At 47.7% G+C, this 26200-nt stretch overlaps 1 protein-coding gene across 1 annotated transcript in view; it reads right to left on the bottom strand.

Moving 5' to 3' along the window:
• SAMD8 (sterile alpha motif domain containing 8) overlaps window positions 1–13933 on the bottom strand; it is a 231887-nt gene extending 217954 nt beyond the window's left edge. The window contains exons 1-2 of the mRNA XM_075349095.1: window positions 13595–13933; window positions 7875–7973 (exon numbers count right to left, since the gene is read on the bottom strand). The gene's annotated coding sequence lies outside the window, so the exon portion shown is untranslated. The remainder of the gene's footprint in view (window positions 1–7874; window positions 7974–13594) is intronic.
• Window positions 13934–26200: the final 12267 nt, after the last annotated feature.

Below are 26200 nucleotides of genomic sequence, written 5' to 3' on the forward strand. Positions count from 1 at the left end.
TGATAGAGACAGATATCTATATCTATATATAGCTATAGAGATATATATCACATGAAGTCAATATATGATAAAACAAAAAAAAAAAAAAAGTTATCTTAATAGGCATAATAACCAAGCCAATATCATAATAGTGCATAATGAAATTTAGACCATGGGTCAAAAAAATGTATATGCTGCTCGCGCAACCGATTAAATGGAGTACATGGGTCTGTTTATCAATGAAGGAAGACCTGCTATGGTAGCCTAGATTGTAAAAAGCACATTGATGCGTGAAAATGCTGTCCCCAACTGTCCAAGCAAAGTGGGTGCGAGTTTATGAAAACTCCGCCCACTGTGCATCTAAAAAAGCCATTTAACTGTGCTTTTTCTGTATAGCCCTCTATGAGGAGGCTGAAAAATAGAAATGAAGTTCCATTTTTTAGTGCTGAACCAAACCTTTTATGTACTAAAAAACATTATTATTTATTTTGGTGCAGATACCTGAAAAAAGCAAATAAAAAAAAAAAAAAAAAAAAAAAAAAGAAAACGCATCAAAAATGCCACATGTGAGAAAAAAAGTCTTTAAGAGAATCGGTCACCAGTTGTTTTTTTTTCTACCACAAGAGCAACATGATGTAGGGGGAAAAAAACCCTCTTTTTCAGAGATATATCACTTACTGGGCTGCATGCGGCAGTTATAAAATCTATTTTCTCTGCTGCCGATCTAGAAGTTGTCAGAATACGGAGTTCTGTATAACCCCGCCCCCCACCACTGATGGGCAGCTTTGTGCCTATGCATAGTGTACACAGAAATCTGCCAATAAGGGGTGAATGTGAGGTTAGAAAGAGCACATGAATATGGAGGACTATATGGCAGCAGATTTATTAGTCCTCTAGTGATAATCTCCTCCTAATAAAATAGGGATTGTATAAAAATTACACCAAGCAGCCCAGCAAATGACATCATTAGAATCAGGTTTTCTGTCTGTACATTATGCTGCCTTAGATTAGGTAGCGAAAACCTGATGACAAATTCCCTGTAAAGATATTGGAGTCAATAAGCAATTCGAAACGATACTAAGCAAGCTGGATATTTCAGTATCTACTTTATCAAATCTTGTATATGCCCTGTTTCCCCGAAAATAAGACCTATCACAAAAATAAGCCCGAATACGATTTTTAGGGCTTTGAGTATGCTTAACCCCTTCACGACCAAGGATGTACCGGTACATCCTTGGCAGCGTCTTTTTCATTACACAGGTCTACAATAATCACAGGTGACTTTGTACTTTTCTGAATCATCTTTTTCTCCTGATGATTTGTGAATGTATATAGTTTTTCTGTAGCACATACAGTTTCCATGTAGCAGCATCATTATTATAAGGTATAGGAAATATACTGGCGACCTTAGGCCCTGTGCGCACTGGAAAATGGAATTTTCTCAAGAAAATTCCACAGGTATTCAAAGATTACCGCACCCGCGGTAAAAATCCGCGGCAAACCGCACCCGAAAACCGCATGCGGTTTGCCGCGGTTTTACCGCGGCATTGTTCGCGGTATTGCCGAGGTTTTGCCGCGTGCGGGTTGGTATGTGCTTTATTGCATTCAATGCAATAAAGCACATTGAAGAAAAAAAAAGTAATTTCATTCTGAGATAGAGAAATAGACAGAAGAATAGATAAAAGAATAGATAGACAGACAGAGGGATAGATAGGATGATAGATAGATAGATAGATAGATAGATAGATAGATAGAGTCCCTGTGAGCACACACTGCATTTCTCACGATCGGTAGTGAGTTCACATTACCGGCCGTGGAAAATGCCCTGGAGTTACCTCTGCTGGCTCGCTGCGAGCCTGCATTCAGCGCTGTGTGTCAGTCGCGGCTGGATGCAAGCATCGCAGGACGCCGTAGCTGTTGATTACGTCGGAGCTTTGTTTCGGGAGGGGTTAATAAAAGGGTGAACGAGGCTTATTTGTGTTTTATTTAAAATAAAGGATTTTTCGGTGTGTTTTTTCACTTTACTTACGTTTTGATCATGTCAGCTGTCACATAGACGCTGCCATGATCAAGCCTGGAGTTAATGGCAGTGATCCGCCACCATTAACTCCTTGTATTACCTTGACTGCCACTGCTACACGGCAGCAGGAAGAGCCGGGGACACTCTGGTACTGCCGCATAATGCATGCGACAGTGCCAGGGCAGCTGCGGCTGATATTCTCGGCTGCAGGAGGGGGACGGAGGCGGGGGACATTAACCCTGCCCCTCGCCCTCCCCAGCCTGAGAATACCGGGCCGCCGCTGTGTGCTTACCTCGGCTGGATGGTAAATATACAGCGGAGCCCACGTGTTGTTTTGTTTTCTATATTTCCGTTTGATCTCTATGTGTATTCTATGTGTCCGTGTTCTATGTCTGTGATGTGTGATGTGTGAGAGTGTGTATATATATATTATATTATATGTATATATATATATATATATATATATATATATATATATATATATATATATATATATATATATATATATATATATATATATATATATATATATATATATATATATATATATATATATATATATATATATATATATATATATATATATATATATATATATATATATATATATATATATATATCTGTGAGTGTGTTTACTCTCTGCTCTGCTTCCTCTTCCTGTAATGACATCACTTCCCTGCAAAACCGCAGGCAAGCGATGTACATTACCAGAGGTAAACCGTGAAATACTGCAGGGAATAACGCAGGAAAACGCAGTGAACCGCACAGAATTTGCTGCCTGCATTATTCCCTGCGGGATTTCACGATTACATTGGAGTCAATGGAGTGAAATTCCTCAGCGATGTGCGGAAAAGAATTGACATGCAATTGTTTTTGCTGCGGGAATCCCGCAGCAAAACATGCAGCTGTCAAAATCCGCCTAGTGCGCACAGGATTTTTTTTTTTCCCATAGGTTTTGCTGGTGATTTACTTCAGAGATGTTATGAACATTTTCTGCAGCGAAACATGCAGCAAATCCGCAGAAAATCCGCGGCAAAATCCGGTAAGTGCGCACAGGGCCTTACTGTTTTTTTAATCTACATATCAGAAATAAATACTTCCTTTTACAAAACAATTTTTATTGAATCAAAATAATTTTACATGCAAAATATGAGCAGAAATTAAAAGTGCATGACATTAGACTTTTGTTGATACGATTTTTCAGGGTTGTCTCTATATAACATCCTACAGTAATCTGCCATCATTGAGTCATTCCAAAAACCCTGGTAGCAGTGTTCAATTACTTTAATGTCCTGGTGAAACCGCTCGCCTTGTTCATCGGTTACATCCCCAAGATTTTGAGGGAAGGAATCTAAATGCGAATGCAAAAAGTGCATTTTCAGAGACATGCGACATCCAAGACATTGGTATGCATTTAGCAGTTCAACACCTTCAACATATTCTGGAGATTTATTTTTTCCTAAGACGTTTTCACAGATCCACTTGAAGCTTTTCCAAGATCTCAATTCCTTATCATTTAGAGTTCCTTCAAACACATCATCTCGTATTCGTTATGAGTAGCGGGCGCAATGTAAGTAAATGGGAAATACTCGCTAAGTAGCAAGTATTTCCCACTGACTTACATTGTGCCCGCTACTCGTAACGAATATGCAAGTAGCGGACAGTACTTGCTAACAGCATAGTGAGTACAAATAGTTAACTACGCGCTCAATACCCTTGTGAATTTGTCTTTTCCATGGCTTTCACAAAGTTTTTAATCAATCCCAACTTTATATGTAGTGGAGGAAGAAATATTTTTGTTGGAGCAACTAAAGGATTATGCTGAACATTATCTCTACCTGGAGCATAGATGTTTCTCTGTCCCCAATCACGATAAACAATGCTCTACTGTATTTCTACTGTCCCATAAACACAAGAAGTATTTTGTGAAACATCCATGCATTCCCATTAGCAGACCAATCACTTTCAAATCTCCACAGATATTCCATTGATGATGCTTATATTATATAGCATATAAAACAACTGACAGATTTTCATAACTTTCCTTTAGATGACATGAGTGAGCAATATGCATTGATGGCTTCATATTTCCATTGTAAAGCAACACTGCTTTCAAACTTCTCTTGGATGAATCAATAAACAGTCACCAATCTGCACCAAAATACGCTTCAGTTCTTCAAAGAGGCCTTTCACATTGTTACAGTACACCATTGGTCCATCAACTGTGAAAAATTGTGTTAAAGGGTTACTTCTGTTTCAGTAATAACATACTGACAGCCTACATGCAAGAAGTCCAGCTTTATCTTTTGACGATGAAAGGTCTCTGTTGAGATCATTTAATTCATGTTGAGTAAAGCGTTCTGACTGCTCGGCTGCTTCATCAGGTACATACTCATCTTGACTTGAGGTCTCCATGTCTTCGCCAGTAGCTTCAGCTCCATAGTCTTCATATTCTATTTCATTTTCATCTAATCCAGACAACGATGGTACAGGAACTGACAAAGTACCATCATGTGGAACGAACCTAAATTGCAAATTCAAGTTTAGGGTAATCAATCTTGTGTTTGTTCTTTGTAGAAAAGCCCTTCAGTTTGACAAAACAAGAGTAGCAGTCAGTCATCATTATGATTTTTGGGTTCTCTCCAAATGATGAGAACAGCAAATGGCATAGCCACTTTCCTCAAATTCAACCAGTCACGAAGACCATTTGAACAACTTGAGCATATCACGAGGAGCCCAGCTTACATTGAAAATGCAGAAATAACAAAAATACTTCTATCTCAAAACCTTTACGTGATAGATCAAAACTAAACATTTTTGGAATCAGCACATCAAACTCCATAAAACAGACATATTACCTTTGCGGATGATTTTTTTGTATTGACCAGTGTTATGAGCCCATGGTAATCCTCGGACATGTCTGCTGATCTGATCAGCAGACATATGAGGCTAACAGCAACGGGAGGATCTCATATCCACCCGCACCTTTTAACCTCTTAGATTGCGTAGTCAAACTGACAGCACCATCCAAAGCGCTCCTGCAAGGATCGCGCTGTTCCCCGCCGCCATCGGCGCGATCACAGTGCACCAATGGGTTGCCATGACTGTGTGTGGTCAGCCTCCTGGGCTGTCCAGATCACAGCAGAGGAGATCAGCTTTCCCTCTTTGTGGCGTTCACAGCATATGCTGTGTGCTGCACTTTCCCCTTTCACCCGCCGGGTTGGATGGGGTGAGTACCGACGCTGGGCACCGCTGATTGCACCGTAACTGATCCTGGTGCGCTGCTCCCCACTCTGCCGTTCACCCCCCCTTGCACTCTGCCGCAGACAACCCCCCCCCCCCCCTCGCATGTGCTCACCTCGGGCCTCCGCTGCTCGTACGGTGATCGCTGACAGGACAGGCTGCCGGGGGGCGCAGGTCTGAAGTGCGTGCATGCGGCAAGTCAGGGAGGCATTGGGGAACAGTCAGTAGGCAGTGTTGGGGCATTGGGAAACAGTGCGGCACGGGATATAGTGGAGCACTATGCAGCTGGCCTTAGTGACACTTTAGACATATTAGAATAAGGGGTGCTTCACACACAGCGAGCTCGCTGCCGAGATCGCTGCTGAGTCACGCTTTTTGTGACGCAGCAGTGACCTCATTAGCGATCTCGCTGTGTGTGACACTGAGCAGCGATCTGGCCCCTGCTGCGAGATCGCTGCTCGTTACACACAGCCCTGGTTCGTTTTCTTCAAAGCCGCTCTCCTGCTGTGACATACAGATCACTGTGTGTGACAGCAAGAGAGCGACAAATGAAGCGAGCAGGGAGCAGGAGCCGGCGTCTGACAGCTGAGGTAAGCTGTATCCAAGATAAACATCGGGTAACCAAGGTGGTTACCCGATATTTACCTTAGTTACCAGCCTCTGCAGCTCTCACGCTGCCTGTGCTGCCGGCTCCGGCTCTCTGCACATGTAGCTGCTGTACACATCGGGTTAATTAACCCGATGTGTACAGCAGCTAGGAGAGCAAGGAGCCAGCGCTAAGCAGTGTGCGCGGCTCCCTGCTCTCTGCACATGTAGCTGCATTACACATCGGGTTAATTAACCCGATGTGTACTATAGCTAGGAGAGCAAGGAGCCAGCGCTCAGTGTGCGCGGCTCCCTGCTCCCTGCTCACACTGGTAACTAATGTAAACATCGGGTAACCATACCCGATGTTTACCTTAGTTACCAGTCTCCGCAGCTTCCAGACGGCGGCTCCGTGCAAGCGCAGCGTCGCTTGCACGTCGCTGCTGGCTGGGGGCTGTTCACTGGTCGCTGGTGAGATCTGCCTGTTTGACAGCTCACCAGCGACCATGTAGCGATGCAGCAGCGATCCTGACCAGGTCAGATCGCTGGTCGGATCGCTGCTGCATCGCTAAGTGTGAAGGTACCCTAACTCTGTGGCCACCAACAAAATGGCTCTGCACTGTGATCCTAAACTTCATGCTCTTATCCTTTTGTAAACACCTAGATTGGGAGGGGGAGCTGTGACATCACACACAGGAGAGTGGACTCCGCCCACTTTTACTGCACTTGTAATGTGATCTAGTTCTACACTATGATTTCAGCAGCTGCTCCCCCTAGTGTTCAAAAGTGGAATATATCAAACTTTAATTTTTTTTCTTTATATTCTCAGTTGAAAACAAATTATTTTATTTAAACATAACATTAATACTTATAATATTTTTTCAGTTACTGAATTTTATTTTTTTTTCTTTGACGACACCTTCCCTTTAATTGCAGAAGTGTACAGGAACTGAACAGGATGCAGGCTGGTATGCAGGACTGACATTAAAGGGATGGGAGAGTAAACTGGGAAATTTCACCGGGCCCCCAGGTTTTATATCCTGATAAGACTGCTTAAGGACCTTTGTCACATCACATCATGTGACCAAAGGTCATTGCAAGAATCTAAAGTTGAAGACACAAGCTGATATGTATGTGCATGATAGATAGATAGATAGATAGATAGATACATAGATAGATACATAGATAGATACATAGATAAACACACAGGGTTTGGAGAGTTATGTTGATGTTCCAGAACGTGATATGACTATATTTGAATAAATGTTGATTTTTCTGTTCAAGAATAAATGTGGATTGTTGTTCACGGAAGAAAAAAAAAATTAGTAAGACATTATCTGAAAATAAGCCCTAGCCCATTTTTTTACGGAAACAATAAGACCCTGTCTTATTTTCGGAGAAACACGGTAGTGAGCATAGAAAATAAATAAATATATTAAAAAATAAATTGTGCAGTTTTTTGGGGGTTTTTTTGCAATTTCACCACACTTGGAATCTTTTTTCCTGTTTTCCAGTACAATATGTGGTAGAATGAATGGTGATAATCAAAAGGACAACTCGTCCAGCAAAAACAAGCCCTCATATGGCAATATTGACAGACAGATTTAAAAAAAAAATAAAAAATTATGGCTCTTGGAAAAAAGGGAGGAGAACCCCCCCCCCCAAAACAATATGGAAATATCGCCTGGTGATGGAGAGGTTAATCTATCTACTAAAAAAGTCACATGCCCGATGCAAGTCAAATTTGTTAACTTAAAAAAAAAAAAAAAAAAAAGTGTACATGACAGAATATGGATTCATGAATTATCCTCAGTGTAGGTCATCAATATGTAATATTTGTAAGAACCTCTAGGACCCCCCACCTTCACCACCAGCAGAAAGGCACCTGTGTCAGCAGCGTATACATTTTCAGGAAAGGGGGCTGCAGTAAGGAGCTGAGGCACTCCAGGAATCCCCCTTCATTATTCCGAGCGTCTGAAGCCAGACAACAAAATATCACAGTATGCACTAAAGATAAAATAAATATATATTTGTTGGCAATACCCACCAATTTCAGACATTTACATCTAAACGTACAGGCATAAGACCAGGGTTGCCAACCGTCCAGAAATTCCAGGCAGTTGTAAAAATAGGACACCTTTTTCACCTGTTGGGGAAAAAAATTTTTTTAACGCATCCATGATTTATTTATTTATTTTTAAGCTGAAAGAACTTATACAGATAATCCTGATTACAATTATCACTTTACAGTGAAATAAACTGATGTCTTCATATCAAAAACTATAGGCTGAAGACACGAATCACTTATAATCGTAATGATTTATTAAAGGGAACCTGTCACCAGATTTGGGGCCTAAGAGCTGCGGCCACCACCACCGGGCTCTTATATACAGCATTCTAACATGCTGTATATAAGAGCGCAGGCCGCTGTGAAAACATAAAAAAACACTCTAAACCTGCCGGGCTTGGCAGGTTTAGAGGCCCGGCGCCCACCCTGCAGAGAAGCAGCTGATTCCTCTCTGTGAGAGGAGCTGCGCTGTAAAAGCAGACCACGTGGCTAGCGGAGGCGCCGCGCCCAGCGCGACAACAGGCATTCGCCCGTCATCGCATGGAGCAATGATGAAGAATGGAGCAGAGTGCTCCACCCCATCCTTCATCATTCTCTCCCTGTGCCTGCTCTTGATGTCTCAGTGCAGCAGAGCGTGGTGACGTCACTACTGCGCGACTGCTGTGCTCAGACTGCAGAGCGCAGGACACTGACCGAAGCAGCGGGGGAATGAGGAGAGGTGAGTACTTTATTCTTATTTAATTGTTGGGGTTTTTTTTAATCAGTGAGTACACAGGCTGCATTGTGCAATATGGACTGCATTATATTATATGGACTATGAGGCTGCATTATATTATAAGGCGGACTAATGGGGTTACTGTATACATGGACTATGGGGGTGCATTCTAATATATTGCGAACTATGGGGTGAATTCTAATATATGAAGGGTTACGTGGGACCCATTATACTATATGGAAGGCTATGTGGGGGCAATTATAGTATTTGGAGAGCTTTATACAAGGGGGAAGACGCCAAAACGTGCGCTTTGGGGTTTGGCATCACATGTGCCCGCAGCTACTCTAAATGTCCAGGTCCTCTCTGTCCAGGTATTTATCTTTTCCTTTTAAGATCTGGCTATGTACCTTTTATTTCACTACATCCACTACATTTTTTCACTTGGTGCATTGCTCACCATGGTATGCTAGAGCCACAAGTGCTTGATTTCTTTGGCATACCATTGTTCTGTGCATGCTCCATGTTGGGCTCTCTCTATTGCCCTGACAGCATTTCTCTGATACCTGGTGGATTAGCATACTAATACTATCTTATCTGGTTACCCCAGTCCAGTACCGTATTTTTCGGACTATAAGTCGCACCGGACCATAAGACGAACCCTGGTTTTAGAGGAGGGAAATATGAAAATAAAATTTTAAGCAAAAAATGTGGTCATAATGGGGCGAGGATCTGCTGCTGACACTGTTATGGGGGTAATGTCCCCAAATTCTCTACTAAAGGTACCCCAGCCTGGTAATGATCCTCCTGACTTGTATATACAGTATATGTCCCTCATCCTGGTATAGCCCCCATCCTGCTATATACCGTCATCCTGGCATATGGCCGAATCCTGCTATATAACCCATTGTGGCATATGGCCCCATCCTGCTCATATACCCCCATCCTGCTCATATACCCCCATCCTGCTCACAATATACCCCCATTATGCTCATAATATACCCCCATCCTGCTCATAATATACCCCCATCCTGCTCACAATATAGCCGGTGAGTGTACTGATTCACTGCACCCTGCGCTGATGATGCACGGGGGGCAGGGAATACAGCCGCACATGATCACTCCAGGCTGTAGTTGCCAGGGGTGATCACGGCCGGCTGTTTACTATGCGCGCGTCCCCCGCCCATCATCCCGCCCACCTGTCAGTGCCGACTTCAGCACTGAGAGATGGGCGGGAGGATGGGCGTGCATATGTAATGGAGCAGGCCCACGTGGTCACAGCAGGCGCTGCACAGCCTGCTCGTGCCCCGATGACCCGCTCCACCGCAGCACCCTCATTCTCCGCAGCCACATTCAGACCATAAGACGCACCCCCAACTTTCCCTCAACATTTGGGGGGGGAAAAAGTGCGTCTTATGGTCCGAAAAATACGGTAATTTTCATTACAATGCTATATATGTACAATGTGATATGCTTAATGTTACATCTCACAGTCTGGAGCTGGGTGGCCTATTAGTATAATTCATCTGCTCATGTGTTTCATGCTTTTCTCTGTTTGCATTTTTTATCAGGTCACTAATTATTATTTTACATGCCTTTGTCATTACATACACTACAGTTCAAACGTTTGGGGTCACCCAGACAATTTTGTCTTTTCCATGAAAAATCATGCTTTATTTATTAAATGAGTTGCATAATGAAAAAAATATAGTCCAGACATTGACGAGATTAGAAATAATGATTTTTACTTGAAATAATAATTTTCTCCTTCAAACTGCTTTCGGCACAGAATGCTCCTTTGCAGCAATTACAGCTTTGCAGACCTTTGGGCATTCTAGCTGTTAATTTGCGGAGGTAATCTGGAGATATTTTACCCCCTTTCTTCCAGATGCCCCTCACACAAGTTGGATTGGCTTGATGGGCACTTTTTGCATAATATACGGTCAAGCTGCTCCCACAACTGCTCAATAGGGTTGAAATCTGGTGACTGGGCTGGCCACTCCATTACAGATAGAATACCAGCTGCCTGCTTCTTCCCTAAATAGTTCATGCATAATTTGGAGGTGTGCTTTGGGTCATTGCCCTGTTGTAGGATGAAATTGGCTCCAATCAAGCGCTGTACCCAGGGTATGGCATGGCGTTGTAAAATGGAGTGATAGCCTTCCTTAGTCAAAATCCCTTTTACCTTGTACAAATCTCCCACATTACCAGCACTAAAGCAGCCCCAGACAATCACATTACCTCCATCATGCTGGACAGATGGCGTCAGGCATTCTTCCAGCATCTCTTCAGTTGTAATGCGTCTCACAAATGTTCTTCTACGTGATCCAAACACCTCAAACTTCGATTTGTCTGTCCATAACACTTTTTTCCAATCTTCTAATGTTTGTTCTTTTGCCCATATTAAAGGGAACCTGTCACCAGATTTTTCCCTATTAAACTAAAAGAATCACCTTCTGCAGCTCCTGGGCTGCATTCTATGAAGGTGCACCTTGGCCCTGACTCCCAGACCCCAAAAATAACTTTATAAAACCTGGCCATTAGGTATGCTAATTACCTGTGTTGGCCAGATGGGTGGGCTCATTTTCTGCTTCTGTCCCCCCTCCTGCCGCTGATCGCATCCTCCTTTCTTGATTGACGTGATGATGCCTACATTATCATCCTCGTTGCATTTTCAAATCTCGCGCCTGTGCTGTTAGGTTGGCTCACACAGGCGCAGTTCGTTCTCTGCCATATCGCGGGCAGAGCAGAAAACATAGCTGCCCTCGCTCACGCCGGTGAGCTAAATGCACAAGTGAAAGATTATGGGGGGGTATGAAGATGGCGCTGGTGAGGTCATGCACAGCCCCGACCATAATCTTGCGCCTGCACATTTAGGTCACCGGCGCGAGCAAGGGCAGCTATGTTTTCTGCTCTATCCGCGATATGGCAGAGAGAACCGCACCTGTGCGAGTCGACCTAACTGCACAGGCGCGAGATTTGAAAATGCGACGAGGATGATGATGGAGGCATGATCACGTCAATCAAGAAAGGAGGATGGCGATCAGCGGCAGAAGGAGGGACAGGAACAGAAAATAAGCCCGCCCATCTGGCCAACACATGTCATTAGCATACCTAATGGCCAGGTTTTATAAAGTTATTTTTGGGGTCTGGAAGGGGAGTCAGGGAACAAGGTGCACCTTCATAGAATGCAGCCCAGGAGCTGCAGAAGGTGACACTTTTAGTTTAATACTGAAAAATCTAATGACAGGTTCCCTTTAATCTTTTCCTTTTATTAGCCAGTCTCAGAGATAGCTTTTTCTTTGCCACTCTGCCCTGAAGGCCAGCATCCCGGAGTCGCCTCTTTATTGCAGACGTTGACACTGGCGTTTTGCGGGTACTATTTAATGAAGTTGCCAGTTGAGGACCTGTGAGGCATCGATTTCTCAAACTAGAGACTCTAATGTGCTTGTCTTGTTGCTTAGTTGTGCAGCGTGGACTCCAACTTCTCTTTGTACTCTGGTTAGAGCCTGCTTGATGTTCTCCTCTGAAGGGAGTAGTACACACCGTTGTAGGAAATCTTCAGTTTCTTGGCAATTTCTCGAAATGATTATCCTTCATTTCTAAGAACAAGAATAGACTGTCGAGTTTCACATGAAAGTTCTCTTTTTCTGGCCATTTTGAGAGTTTAATGGAACCAACAAATGTAATGCTCCATATTCTCAACTAGCTCAAAGGAAGGTCAGTTTTATAGCTTCTCTAATCAGCAAAACTGTTTTCAGCTGTGCTAACATACTTGCACAAAGGTTTTCTAAACATCCATTAGCCTTCTAACACAGTAAACACAATCTACCATTAGAACACTGGAGTGGTGGTTGTTGGAAATAGGCCCCTATACACCTATGTAGATACTGCATTCAAAACCAGACGTTTGCAGCTAGAATAGACATTTACCATATTAACAATATATAGAGTGTATTTGTTTAATTTAGTGTTAGCTTCATTGAAAAAAAAAAAGTGCTTTTCTTTCAAAATAAGGAAATATCTAAGTGACCCTCAACTTTTGAACTATAGTGTACCTTCCCTGGACTGACTTCTTTATATATTGCTGAGTACCTGTGTTCTGCCACTATACCCTTTACATCACATGTGATGCCCTCCTTTTTTCTTTTTTTTATTTTTCTGGCCTAAACTGCCTGTTGTGGCGGTCATTAATGTTAACCAATAAATACCATTGCTTTTGACCTCATTGGCTGTTCCTAGAATTTTTTTCTACATTTGTGTCCCTATAATACATGGAGGACTATGAGGGGTGCATTCTAATATATGAAGGGTTACGTGGGATCCATTATACTATATCGAAGGCTATGTGGGGGCTGTTATAGTATTTGGAGTGCTGCTTTATAGGGAGGCACAGATACAAGGAGGGGAAAGATTTGTGCTGAGAGAAAGAGGCTCTTTCCCATGCTCTGGCTATACATCTTCCCTCAGCACCCAGCTTTCCCATTCTCTGATATCATGGGAAAGCTAGGTGCTGAGGGAAAGATGTATATTAGAGCATGGGAAAGCTGCATGCTGGTTTAAAGATGTATAGCAGAGCATGGTGAAGCTGGGTGCAGAGGACAAGATGGATATTGGAACATATCATAGGAAAGCTGAGTGCTGATAGAGGGATTTCAGAATCATGGGAGACCTGGGTGCTGAGGGAAAGAACCCAGTGTCAGCCACACTATCCCGTACCCCGAGTGTCAATGTACATGAGGGAGGGGGGCAGGTCCAAACTTTGCACTGGGGCATATGAAACCCTAGTTACGCCACTGTGTACAGCCACACAGGGTCCCAGAAAGGACTGTGGGGTGACGGAACACAGGCTGCAGGGGGCTGCCCGCAATCCCCAGGAGCTCTGAAAATCTGACATCATTCACACGAAGTCACAGCCGTAGGAGAAAAGAGCAACTATCAGTCTTGTGACAGTTAGGGCAATATTAATAGCCAAACAGTATCTCACCTGTACAGAGCCGCAGATCCTGCCTCCCCGACGGTGCAGAGCCGCGCTGTGTCCGGGGACCCCGACGGTGCAGAGTCGCGTTGTGTCCGGGGACCCCGACGGTGCAGAGCCGCGCTGTGTCCGGGGACCCCGACGGTGCAGAGTCGGTACAGAGCCGCGCTGTGTCCGGGGACCCCGACGGTACAGAGCCGCGTTGTGTCCGGGGACCCCGACGGTACAGAGCCGCGTTGTGTCCGGGGACCCCGACGGTGCAGAGTCGGTACAGAGCCGCGCTGTGTCCGGGGACCCTGCCTCCCTAACAGCCACCTGCAGGGTCCCTTCTGTGTCACCCTGCAGGTTTACTCGGAATCAGGCCTAGTAAGCGGAGGTAGGCCGCCAGCGTGTCCATAGAAACGGCAGGATGAGTCACCCAGCATGCCGCTCCCCTGCCCGACAGTGAGAGCTGGGGAGGAGCTAGAGATCAGCAGTGCCGGCTGACAGGCCGCTCCGAGTCCACAGTGATATCACAGACAGACCACGGGGCCGCACAAGCCATAAACTACCTGCTCAGATCAGACGGCTGCAGGGTCCCTCATCCAAACAAGCCCAGCTTTCAATTACTGAAGCTCCCTTTTGTGCAGCTAATGTCTCAGCTATTGCTGTTATACGCAATGTAGTGCTTAGGACCCACAGTAGAATGGGCTCTAGAGGCCCCACTACAGCTACATACAAGTGCCTGTCAGACGTTATCCCCCTTACAGCAAAGTGTTGATTTTGCAGAGTAAAGAAGTTGGCTACAGTAAAAGTTTGACAACCTTGTCTTGGTTTATAACTAGTGATGGGCGGACTCACAGATGACTGGGACCGGCGGATCCCAGTGATCTGGGTTTTAAAATCCAGTTCCGGGCCAGATTCTGGTCCCCATATAAGTCTATAGGAGCGGGCACGCTATACTTACTGAGGCTCCGGGTCGGCTGTACACTGCTCCTGCAGCCGCACACTCCCTCCCGGGGCTGCGCATTAAGTTCATGCATATGCCCTGCTTTCCCCGCACACCGGCGTCTGTGATTGGTTGCAGTCAGACTCCCCCACCGTGCATGACATCATGTCTGATGTTTCCAATCACAAACGCTACGTGCATCTATCATAGTATATAAATAAAACAATTGATGTAGGGTCCCCCCATATTATGATACCCAGCACAGATAAAGCCTACGGCTACAGGCTGCATTCCCTAGCCACGTGATTATCTTGGCTGTGCAGCTTTTTTTTGTATTTAAATAAATAATTTTGAAAAACTGACATGCAGTCTCCCCCAATTTTGATACCCACCCAAGATGAAGCCCGACAGCTGGGTGCTAGTATTCTCAGACTGGGGAGGCCCATGGTTATTGGACCACCATCGAGCCTAAAAATAGCAGCCTGCAGCCGCCCAGGATTGTTGCATCAATTAGATGTGACAAGCTCGGAGCTTTACCCACCTCTTTCCAAATGCCCTGGTGCGTTGGCAATTGAAGTAATATAAAAGGTTAATGGCAGCCCACAGCTGCCACTAAGCCCTAGATTAGTAATGGCAGGCGTGTATGAGACGCCACCCATTGCTAAATCGGTAAGTGAACAGAAATAAACACAAACACAAAAAAATCCTTTATTTGGAATAAAAGACATAGAACGTAAAGAACGTAAGCATAAACAATATAATAGGGATATTTTAGATTTCAAAGATAACAGCGCATATCAGGTTATTAATAACCAACCAGTGACCTATCCCTGTAACAGTCCCTTCCTCAACGGATACCGAGACTTCGGATACCGAGGGATTTAGGAGACCAAAGAAAAACAAAAACAAAGGGAGAGGAAGGGGTAGGGGAGGTTATAGATCAGGAGAGAGAGACGACTTCCACCCCCCCCCCTCGTCCATTTGAACCCCATTTTCTCAGGAACCGTCAATACCACAGGGGCAAATGACATCTAATATACAGGTTATCAATCTCTCTGAGAGAGGGGACTGTCATTTGTCCCGACTTCCAACTTTGACCTGTTTGAATCTGTTAAGGACCTCAATCTCTTTTTGAGGAAATTGAGGTGGAGAAAACATTTCTTAAAACAAGATGCTAAAATCTGTCAAGATTTAGATATTCCAACTGACTTACTTCCTGACATTAGATTGCTTAATAGTCTGGAGTTGGAAAATCTGAATCTGTGAGGCCAGGGTCCTTTCACAACCATCAAGAATAAAAGCTTTAAGACCCCACCTACTATGGGGGACCTGTCAGCATTAGATATTTTTGAGGAGTTGGTGACAAATGATCTCAAAAGTTTGGCTACGACCAACATTTTTTCCAAATTTAACTTGAGTAAAATGGACATTCAGGCCCTGAAAGAGTTCGAGAATGCCGACTACATTGTCATAAAACCCTCTGACAAGGGTGGCAATGTGGTCGTCATGGACACAGCCCGGTACGTTGATTTGTGTCTTGAATTGTTGGGCGACCGAGACGGATATGAGGTTCTTTCTAGTAACCCCACAAAAATGTATCTGGAGGAACTTAAAGTGATTCTTGATGAAGGTTTGGCATTGGGAGTCATTGATAAAGCTGAATATGACTTTCTATACCAACAGAACCCTGTTATGGCAACCTTCTACTGTCTCCCCAAAGTACATAAGGGTCTACATCCCTTAAAGGGGAGACCCATTGTATCTGGGATTAATAGCCTCACACAAAATTGTGGGGTATATTTGGACCAGATTTTAAGACTTTTTGTCATGGCATTACAGTCCCATATCCAGGATACACCAGATTTCCTACGTAAATTAGAGGGCATAACTATTCAACCTGGTACCATACTCAGGAGCATCGATGTAGAGGCACTTTATTCCTCCATTCCACATGACAAAGGAAGGGAGGCTGTGAAATACTTTCTTTCTACAAGAGGTGTTCAATATCGACAGCATAATGATTTTGTTCTGAAACTCCTGAACTTTTGTTTGACTAGAAATGTTTTCCTCTTTGATGGCCGTTTTTACCACCAGCTCATGGGCACAGTGATGGGGAGCCCTTGTGCTCCCTCGTACGCTAATTTGCTCCTGGGTTGGGGGGAGGAGACGAGGATTTTTATACATGAGATAGAGGAAGTGACACAACAGTTTGAAATATTGGCCCGCTATATCAATGACATCCTGGTGGTCTGGAATGGCCCCAGGGAGGAGTTATCTGATTATATAGCGAGCCTTGATAACAACAACATTGGCCTAAGATTTACCTCATCATTTGAAGAGGGAGGAATTTTGCCCTTTCTTGACATTCTGGTACATAGGGATGCTGAAGGAGGTCTTCAGACCTCTACTTATCAAAAACCCACAGCATTGAATTCCCTACTCCAATGGGATAGTTGTCACCCTGGACATCTAAAGAGGGGATCCCAAAAGGACAATTTCTTCGAATCAGAAGAAATTGTTCCAAGGAGGGAGATTTCCGGACTCAAGCTAGGGATCATAGTGCCAAATTCCAGGAGAGGGGTTACCCCAGGACTATTATCAATAAAACATATGAGGAAGCAAGGGAGAGACCGAGATCGGAACTTCTGATCCCCAAGAACAAGATCGAAACCCATGATGGTATTACCAGGTTTATAACTACCTTCGATAATGGAGCCGAAGTTGTGCGCCAAATACTCAATAAACATTAGTCAATCTTAAAGATGGACAAGGATTTATGCCCGATCGTCTCGAGTCGACCACAGATCACGTACAAAAAGGGCAAATCTTTGGCCGATCGATTGGCAAAAATATTCGTGAGTTCAGATGGAGGATAGGGGAACACCTCGGCGATGTGGAACATCAAAAGAGACACTGCAGTGGCCAGACACATCACTGAGAGACATAATGGAAATGTATGGGTCCTGAGATTTACTATTATTGATAAGGTTCCAAAACCAAGAAGGGGAGGAGATTGGGACAAGATCATCCTACAGAGAGAAACAAAATGGATGTTTAAGTTGGAGACCCTATCCCCGAAAGGCTTGAATAAGCAACTTCTTTTTAATAGTTTCATCTAGTGTCTATAGATTTGGTTTTCCCTGTACCACATAACTACCTTAATTTTGTCCGCTTTTATTATTTAACTAGAAGGTGGCCCGATTCTACGCATCGGGTATTCTAGAATTTACGTATTGTGTAGTTCATGTATGATTTTTGTTATATATATATATATATATATTATATATATATATATATAGATGTTGTTGTGTGTAGTTACCAAGTGTTTGTGTAGGGCGCTGTACATGTTCTGAGTGTTGTCTGGGTGTGGCGGGGGGTGAGAGCGGTGTTGTATGTGTGTTGCGTGTGTTGCGTTGTTTGTGCAGCGTTGTGTGTGTGTTGCGCGGTTTGTGTGTGTGTGGTGTGTTTTGGGGGGAGGTATGTTTTGTGCAATGTGTGTGTTGTGCGGTATGTGCGTATATTTATGTATGCTGCGGTGTTTGTGTGTTGGGTGTTGTGTGTGTGCGGCGTTGTCTGTTTGTGTGAGTGTCTGTGTAGGGCAGTGTTTGTGGTTCCCAGTGTGTGTGTGTGGTGTGTTGTGCAGTGCGCGTGTGTGTGTGTGTGTGTTGGGGGGAGATGTGCACCTCCCATCGTGCTCCATCCCCCATGCTGCGCACCCCCCATCGTGCTCCATCCCCCATGCTGCGCACTCCCCATCGTGCTCCATCCCCTATGCTGCGCATTCCCCATCGTGCTTCATCTCCCATGCTGTGCACTCCCAAACGTGCTCCATCCGCCATGCTGCGCACCCCCCATTGTTACACCTCGTGGCTCTCCTGTGGCAAGGAATGAGACAGTCTCCTTGCCTGCCACGAGCGCTCCTCCTCAGCAGCGCCGAAGGTCTGCCAGACTGCAGGAGAAACCTCCTCAGAGAGGCAGCACAAGGGTGACACCTAGTGGTACTCCTGTTGCAAGAAATGAGGCGGTCTCCAATTCCTTGCCTGCCGCAGCTCCTCCTGCTCGTCTGTGACATTCCAGACGATCGCTAGCAGCAACCCGCTCACTCTTCACCCACCATAGCAGCGCACAGTGGACCTTGACCGGCGGAAGCTGTCCATTCCCCATCTTGGCACGCTTCCCCGGGTCCCCCTCGTAACATTACGGTCGCGCCAAAGGTCTGGCTATGGCTGAAGAGCAGCAGCAGTTGCTGCGTTATGTGCAGCAGTTGGAATCACGTTTGGCAGCAGTGGAGCAGTCTTCCTCCGACAAGACTGCTCTGACGACAGTCGCCACCCAGGCGGCTACCCAGGCTGTGCTATTGGGCGGAAGGTCTCCTCGCCTTGCGCTTCCAGAGCGCTTTAGCGGGGACAGCTCCAAGTGCCGTGGGTTTATAAACCAAGTTACCACCTACTTAGAGCTGTCCGCGACTCTTTACGCTACCGAGAAGGCGAAGGTAGCCTTCGTCCAGTCCCTGCTCGCAGGGAGAGCGCTGAAGTGGTCCACGCCGTTGTGGGAGCGCGGAGATCGGGTGGTGAATAACTTAGCATCTTATCTTGGGGCCATGAGAATGGTGTTCCTCGGGCCTCAAGTCACCCACGACTCCGCGCTGCGCCTCCTACGACTTCGGCAAGGGTCCGCTTCAGTCGGGGACTTTGCCGTACACTTTAGGACACTTGCCGCAGAGCTGGACTGGCCCGATAAGGTCCTTGTCCCTGTGTTCTGGGAGGGCCTGGCAGGGTTCGTCAAAGTTGCACTGGCCACGCGTGAGGTGCCTGCTACTTTAGAGTCCTTGATTGTGGTTGCCTCTCGCATAGACATCCGCCAGGCGGAGCGGAGGCTCGAGGTCTCTTCAGCACCCACGTCCTCACGGCCTAAAAAGCGTCTGGCTCCCATCTTCCACCAGACAGGTCTCCCAGCCAGCTCTGTAGGCGACTCCGTGGAGTCAATGGAGGTGTCCAAAGCAGTCTCCTCTACCCCAGGTTCTCGGTCTGGTGTCATCTGCTTTTCCTGTGGGCAGAGGGGACACATAGCTACCCGATGTCCCAAACCGTCGGGAAAAGACAGCGTCTAGTTTCCATCAGAGGGGGGTTACTAGACGCTGCTTCTCCCTCTAGGTTGACTATCAGCGCCCAGTTGCAGTTTGGCACTACTCTCTTCTCTGCTCTGGCCTGCCTGGACTCAGGCGCTGATGGCAATTTCATTTCGACCTCCCTGGCAACCCGATACTCAGTTCCCCTGGTTCTCTTACCCAAGCCACTCAGGGTTCGGGTAGTCAACGGGTCCCTACTAGTCGATCCCATCACCCAGATCACCATCCCTCTCAGGATGGAAGTACCACCAGGACACCATGAGCAGGTGTCCTTCCTGGTGCTTCCAGGGGGGACGGATGAGATCCTACTGGGCCTCCCCTGGTTGAGACAGCATGCTCCTATACTCAACTGGGCAACAGGGGAGATCTCATCATGGGCAGGATCCTGTAGGGAGCACCTCGTGACTACCGAACCACCCGCTACCATTAGGTCGGTTGGGTCCTCAGGGAATACAGGGGAGCCAGGTTTACCGACACCTTATGAGGCCTACAGGGACGTCTTCTCCAAGAGGGCCGCAGATACCCTTCCTCCCCACCGGCCATACGATTGCCGAATAGACCTGAAGCCAGGCTCCGAGCCCCCTAGGGGCAGAGTGTATCCCCTCTCTGCTCCAGAGACGGAGGCTATGTCCAAATATATTCAGGACAGCCTGGCAAAAGGGTTCATTCGCAAGTCTATTTCACCGGCCGGTGCGGGGTTCTTCTTCGTGCAAAAGAAGGAAGGGGATCTACGCCCCTGTATCGATTACAGGGGATTAAATGCAATCACGATCAAAAACAAATACCCTTTGCCCCTCATTACGGAGTTATTTGATCGATTCCGCGGGGCAAAGATCTTCACGAAGCTGGATCTACGCGGGGCGTATAATCTAGTGCGAGTCCGAGAGGGCGATGAGTGGAAGACCGCCTTCAACACCAGGGACGGTCACTACGAGTATCTCGTAATGCCCTTCGGACTCTGCAATGCCCCCGCCGTATTTCAAGACTTTGTGAATGATGTTTTCCGGGATTTGTATCTTTCCGTGGTTGCATACCTGGATGATATCCTTATCTTCTCCCCCGATCTTGCCACCCATCGGAGGGATGTCATCCGAGTACTTAAGAGGCTCCGCACTCATTCGTTATATGCTAAGCTAGAAAAGTGCGTTTTTGAACGTGAATCCTTGCCGTTCCTGGGGTATATCGTGTCCAGTCAGGGGTTAGCAATGGATCCGGGGAAGTTGGAGACAGTGATGAAATGGCCTGAGCCCCGCTCGCTGAAAGCGATCCAGCGATTCTTGGAGTTTATCAATTATTATCGCCAGTTCATTCCCAACTTCTCGACGGTGGCAGCACCCATCATTGCCCTTACCCGCAAGGGCGCTAATCCCAAAGCATGGACACGGGAAACGGTAGAGGCATTTCACACTCTCAAAACTCACTTCTCCAGAGCTCCCATCCTTCATCGTCCAGACATCTCCAAACCCTTTCTACTAGAGGTAGACGCCTCTTCGGTCGGTGCTGGTGCAGTCCTGTACCAGAAAGACAAACGAGGAAGGAAGCATCCTTGTTTCTTTTTCTCCAAGACCTTTTCTCCGGCCGAGAGGAACTACTCCATAGGGGATAGGGAGTTACTGGCGATGAAACTAGCATTCCAGGAATGGCGGCATCTCCTGGAGGGTGCGAAGCATCCATTTGAAGTATTTTCCGACCATAAAAATCTCACATACCTCCAGACAGCACAACGCCTGAACCCAAGGCAGGCCCGTTGGTCCTTGTTCTTCTCCCAGTTCCGCTTTATTATCCGCCACCTGGCCGGTGAGAAGAACGTACGGGCCGATGCCTTGTCACGTTGTATGGTTGTGTTGGAGGAGGACGAGGAGGAGCCTCGTCTTATACTACCCCCGGACAGCTTGAGGATGGTCACTCCCACTTCTTTGGACCAGGTGCCACCTGGCAAGACCCTCGTTCCCCCTGAACTACGGAATGAGGTGCTATCGTGGGCCCATGCCTCCAAGGTCGGGGTCACTTTGGGGTCAAAAGGACCAGAGACCTTGTGACTAGGCACTATTGGTGGCCGAGACTACCCCAGGACATACAGGAGTATGTGGGAGCCTGTATGTCGTGTGCACGGAATAAGCCGTCCCGGCAGAGACCGGCAGGTCTTCTTCACCCACTGCCAGTGCCGGATCGTCCCTGGGAAGTGGTGGGAATGGACTTCCTGGGAGATCTGCCCAAGTCAGCAGGTCACAAGGTCGTATGGGTCATCACGGATCACTTCTCTAAAATGGTCCACTTGGTGCCTCTCCCACGACTCCCGACGTCACGTGCTCTCGCCACCTTATTCATTAGGCATGTATTTAGGCTGCATGGCATGCCTGACAAGGTGGTGAGCGACCGGGGTCCCCAGTTCGCGTCTCGCTTCTGGAGAGAGCTCTGTAAGCTCCTGCAGATAGAGCTGAACATCTCCTCCGCATACCATCCCGAAACCAATGGACTGGTAGAGAGGACCAATCAGACCTTGGTAACTTACCTCCGCCATTTTATCTCCGCACACCACGACAACTGGGCTAACCTCCTTCCTTGGGCCGAATTTGCCATTAATAATTCGGTCCATGAATCCTCTGGTCAGACTCCGTTCCTGCTCAATAACGGACAACATCCCAGAATCCCGGTTCCGATGCCCATTACGTCACCCGATCCTAGAGTGGAGGATTGGGCGACCGAGGCCCGGGAGATCTGAGATAACACCCAAGAGGCCCTTAAGAGGGCTAAAGACCGTATGGTGACAACGGCTGATGAGCGCCGCCGCCCTGCACCATCCTTCGCCCCTGGTGACCTAGTGTGGCTGTCCTCCAAGAATGTTAACCTACGGGTACAGGCAGCCAAGTTCGCCCCTAGGTACCTGGGTCCGTTTAAAGTGCTAGAGCAGGTGAACCCGGTGGCATACCGACTCCAGCTCCCTCCACGCTGGGCTATAGCCAACACCTTTCACGTGTCCCTCCTGAAACCCGTACGACTTAATAAGTTCTCGGGGTCCCTGACGCCTCAAACTGACTCCCCGCCCGACGACTCTGAGGTGGCGAAGCTTGTGGAGACAAAAGTTATACGGGGCAGGAGGTACTACCTCGTGGAGTGGGTCGGCCGTGGTCCGGAGCATAGATCCTGGGAATTGGAGGATCATATCCACGCCCCAGGTTTGATAGCGGCCTTCGAGCACGGGCAGGGGGGGGGCCTAGACGGGGGGGTAATGTTACACCTCGTGGCTCTCCTGTGGCAAGGAATGAGGCGGTCTCCCATTCCTTGCCTGCCGCAGCTCCTCCTGCTCAGCAGCCTCGAAGGTCTGTGAGGTTGCGCAATGTGCAGAGATTTGCTGCTCAGGGAAGCAGTGAGACTCCCGTTATCTCTACACATTGTGAGACCGAGGATCCCGCCTCTATTTCCCAGAGGCAGGAGGGTGAGCATGTGCTATGCTTGGTGGATCCTGATTCGCCCACTGACGTCACACGGCTTGATGACAAGGCTGGTGACGTGGTGAATCCTGACTGGCCAGGCTGGGATGTCGTGGATCCTGATTGGGTCAAGTCCGTCATCTCCGCCTCGCGCCCGCCCTTGGCTGGAGCTACACCTCCTTAAAAGCTCCTCCTGCCATCATGGCGGCGCGCGACCGTCCTTCTATGTTTGGATGTCTGGCAGCGTGCTGCCACGCCACTGCTCAGGCATTATCTTCTTCTGTGGGCTTGGCCCTTGCTGCTCCGGCAGTACCTCGTTTGCAGGCCGTGTTCCTGCCTTGCTGCTCCGGCAGTAGCTCCTTCTACAGGCCGTGTTCCTGTCCCAGGTGAGCTCCTCGAGTCTCCACTGGACTCACCTGGTTATTGAAAGCACACGTGCGTGGGCACCTCTGTGCTACCCTCGTGCCATATTCTCGTGACTTCCACTGGCACACATGCGTGGGCACCTCTGTGCTTCCCCGTGCAACAGGTACACCGAGCCGTGTGATCCCTGCCATACAACCCACACGGGTTAGGGCAGACCGGTGTACATAGATCGTCTGTGACATTCCAGACGATCGCTAGCAGCAACCCGCTCACTCTTCACCCACCATAGCAGCGGTCCCTTACACCGCACAGTGGACCTTGACCGGCGGAAGCTGTCCATTCCCCATCTTGGCACGCTTCCCCGGGTCCCCCTCGTAACACACCATCGTGCTCCATCCGCCATGCTGCACATTCCCAAACATGGTCCATCCGCCATGCTGCGCACTCCCAGACGTGCTCCATCCGCCATGCTGCGCATTCCCAACGTGCTCCATCCGCCATGCTGCGCACTCCCAAACGTGCTCCATCCGCCATGCTGCGCACCCCCCATCGTGCTCCATCCGCCATGCTGCGCACTCCCAAACGTGCTCCATCCGCCATGCTGCGCACTCCCAAACGTGCTCCATCCGCCATGCTGCGCACTCCCAAACGTGGTCCATCCGCCATGCTGCGCACTCCCAAATGTGCTCCATCCCCCATGCTGCGCACTCCCCATCGTGCTCCATCCCCCATGCTGCGCACCCCCCATCGTGCTCCATCCCCCATGCTGCGCACTCCCCATCGTGCTCCATCCCCTATGCTGCGCACCCCCCATCGTGCTCCATCCCCCATGCTGCGCACCCCCCATCGTGCTCCATCCCCCATGCTGCACCAGCATCAGCCTCTCTCCTCCCAGCATCAGCCTCTCTCCTCCCAGCATCAGCCTCTCTCCTCCCAGCATCAGCCTTTTCTGTCCCCAGCATCAGCCTCTCTCCTTCCAGCCTACCCCAGCCTCGGCCTCCCCCAGCCTCTCTTCTCTCAGGCTCCCCCCTCCCAGCCTCCCCCTCCCAGCCTTCCCCAGGATCAGCCTAGCCTACCCCAGCCTCAGCCTCCCCCAGCATCAGCCTCTCTTCTCTCAGCCTCCCCCCTCCCCCTCCCAGCCTTCCCCAGGATCAGCCTCTCTCCTTCCAGCCTCCTCCAGCACGCCGTGCTCCTCTGCCGACACTCACAGATCCGATCGCATACACTCACACACACACACACACGATCGCATACACGCACACACCCGATCGCATACACACCCGATCGCATACACTCACACACACACGATCGCATACACGCACACACACGATCGCATACACTCACGCACACACACATTGCCGATATTACACATACGCGCTCACACTCACAACATCCGGAGATACCACATGCTTCTGGCCATGTGATCCTCCGGCAGGTCCTGGAAGCTCACAGCACAGTATCGCCGCCGAGAAGCAAGCGATATCCCAGGATGTTGTGAGTGTGTGGATGCGATGTGATGTGTGTGTGATGTGTGTGTGAGAGTGAGTGTGATCTGATGTGTGTGTATGTGTATGTGTATGTGTCTGTTGTTATGTGTGTACGTGTGTGTATGTTCCGCCTCTGCAGGACCTTGATGCGCTGGTAACTATGCTACCATGGTTACCAGCGTATCCCGTCCCCCGCTCGCATGGGAGCCCACACCAGCATACGCCGGCAACCCCAGCAATGCGAGGGTATGTGTCGGCTGGGTTTGCGGCGTACGCTGATGTGGGCTCCCGGGGGTACAGTACTCACCTGGGAGTCGTGGCTCCGTGTCGGTTCGGGGAATGTGTGTGGGGTGCGGGGCCAGAGCGAGCGTGCATTGCGTGAGGGTGGCGGGGCGTGGCCGAATTGCCAATGCCTGCAGGGTGCCGGGGCGAGAGGCCAATCCGTGTGGGGGGCGGAGCCTGGGCGAGCAGCCGGCCAATCTGTGTGGGGGCGGAGCGTGGGCGAGCGGCCAATCCGGCGGGGGGGCGGGGCCATGGCGAGCCCAGCGGCCAATCAACTTTGTGTCACCGTAAGGACACAATTTTGGAGCAAGACAGACAGACAGACAGAATAAGGCAATTATATATATAGATTGTAAGTGTAGGTGGATATACAGGACCTATGTACTTTTCAGATTAATATAGGCCTGTAATGGAATCACCAGGAGGGTGATATACACCTGTTTGTTGTTGTCATGTATAAGTTTGACACTATTCACACTATAACTACGTTATTGGTGCCTTTTAATAATAATATAATAATAATAATCGGAGGCTCATATACATATACATATCATATACATAAACATATACAAACAAGTAACAATTATAGAAGATACAATATTTAAAGGGAAAAATGGCAACCCTGCTCGTGAGAGCTTACAATCTACAATGAGGTGGGGGGAGGGGCAAGGTACAAGTGCTTATTTACAATGACAATCCAGCCATCTCATGGGGGATAGATAATGGCTTCCTGGACCAGTTGGCCAGAGCCTTGAGATGCATTTGGGTACCATGGAGTTTGACATGGGGTTATGTTCTGAGAAGTTGTAGAGGGATTAGGTGAAATTAGTTTGGCTAGGGAGTGAGATAGGCCGCCCTAAAAAGATGCTTTTAAATATACTACATTTATATGCAAACATCTGCCACTTTATTTTGGACGGATAATGCTTTATACCGGAAATCTGTCAAGAATTTAATAAAGATGTGACTTCCACTATCAGACACTGAACTCTG

The sequence above is a fragment of the Anomaloglossus baeobatrachus genome, chromosome 5 (assembly GCF_048569485.1).
Source record: "Anomaloglossus baeobatrachus isolate aAnoBae1 chromosome 5, aAnoBae1.hap1, whole genome shotgun sequence".
NCBI classification, from domain to species: Eukaryota; Metazoa; Chordata; class Amphibia; order Anura; family Aromobatidae; genus Anomaloglossus; species Anomaloglossus baeobatrachus.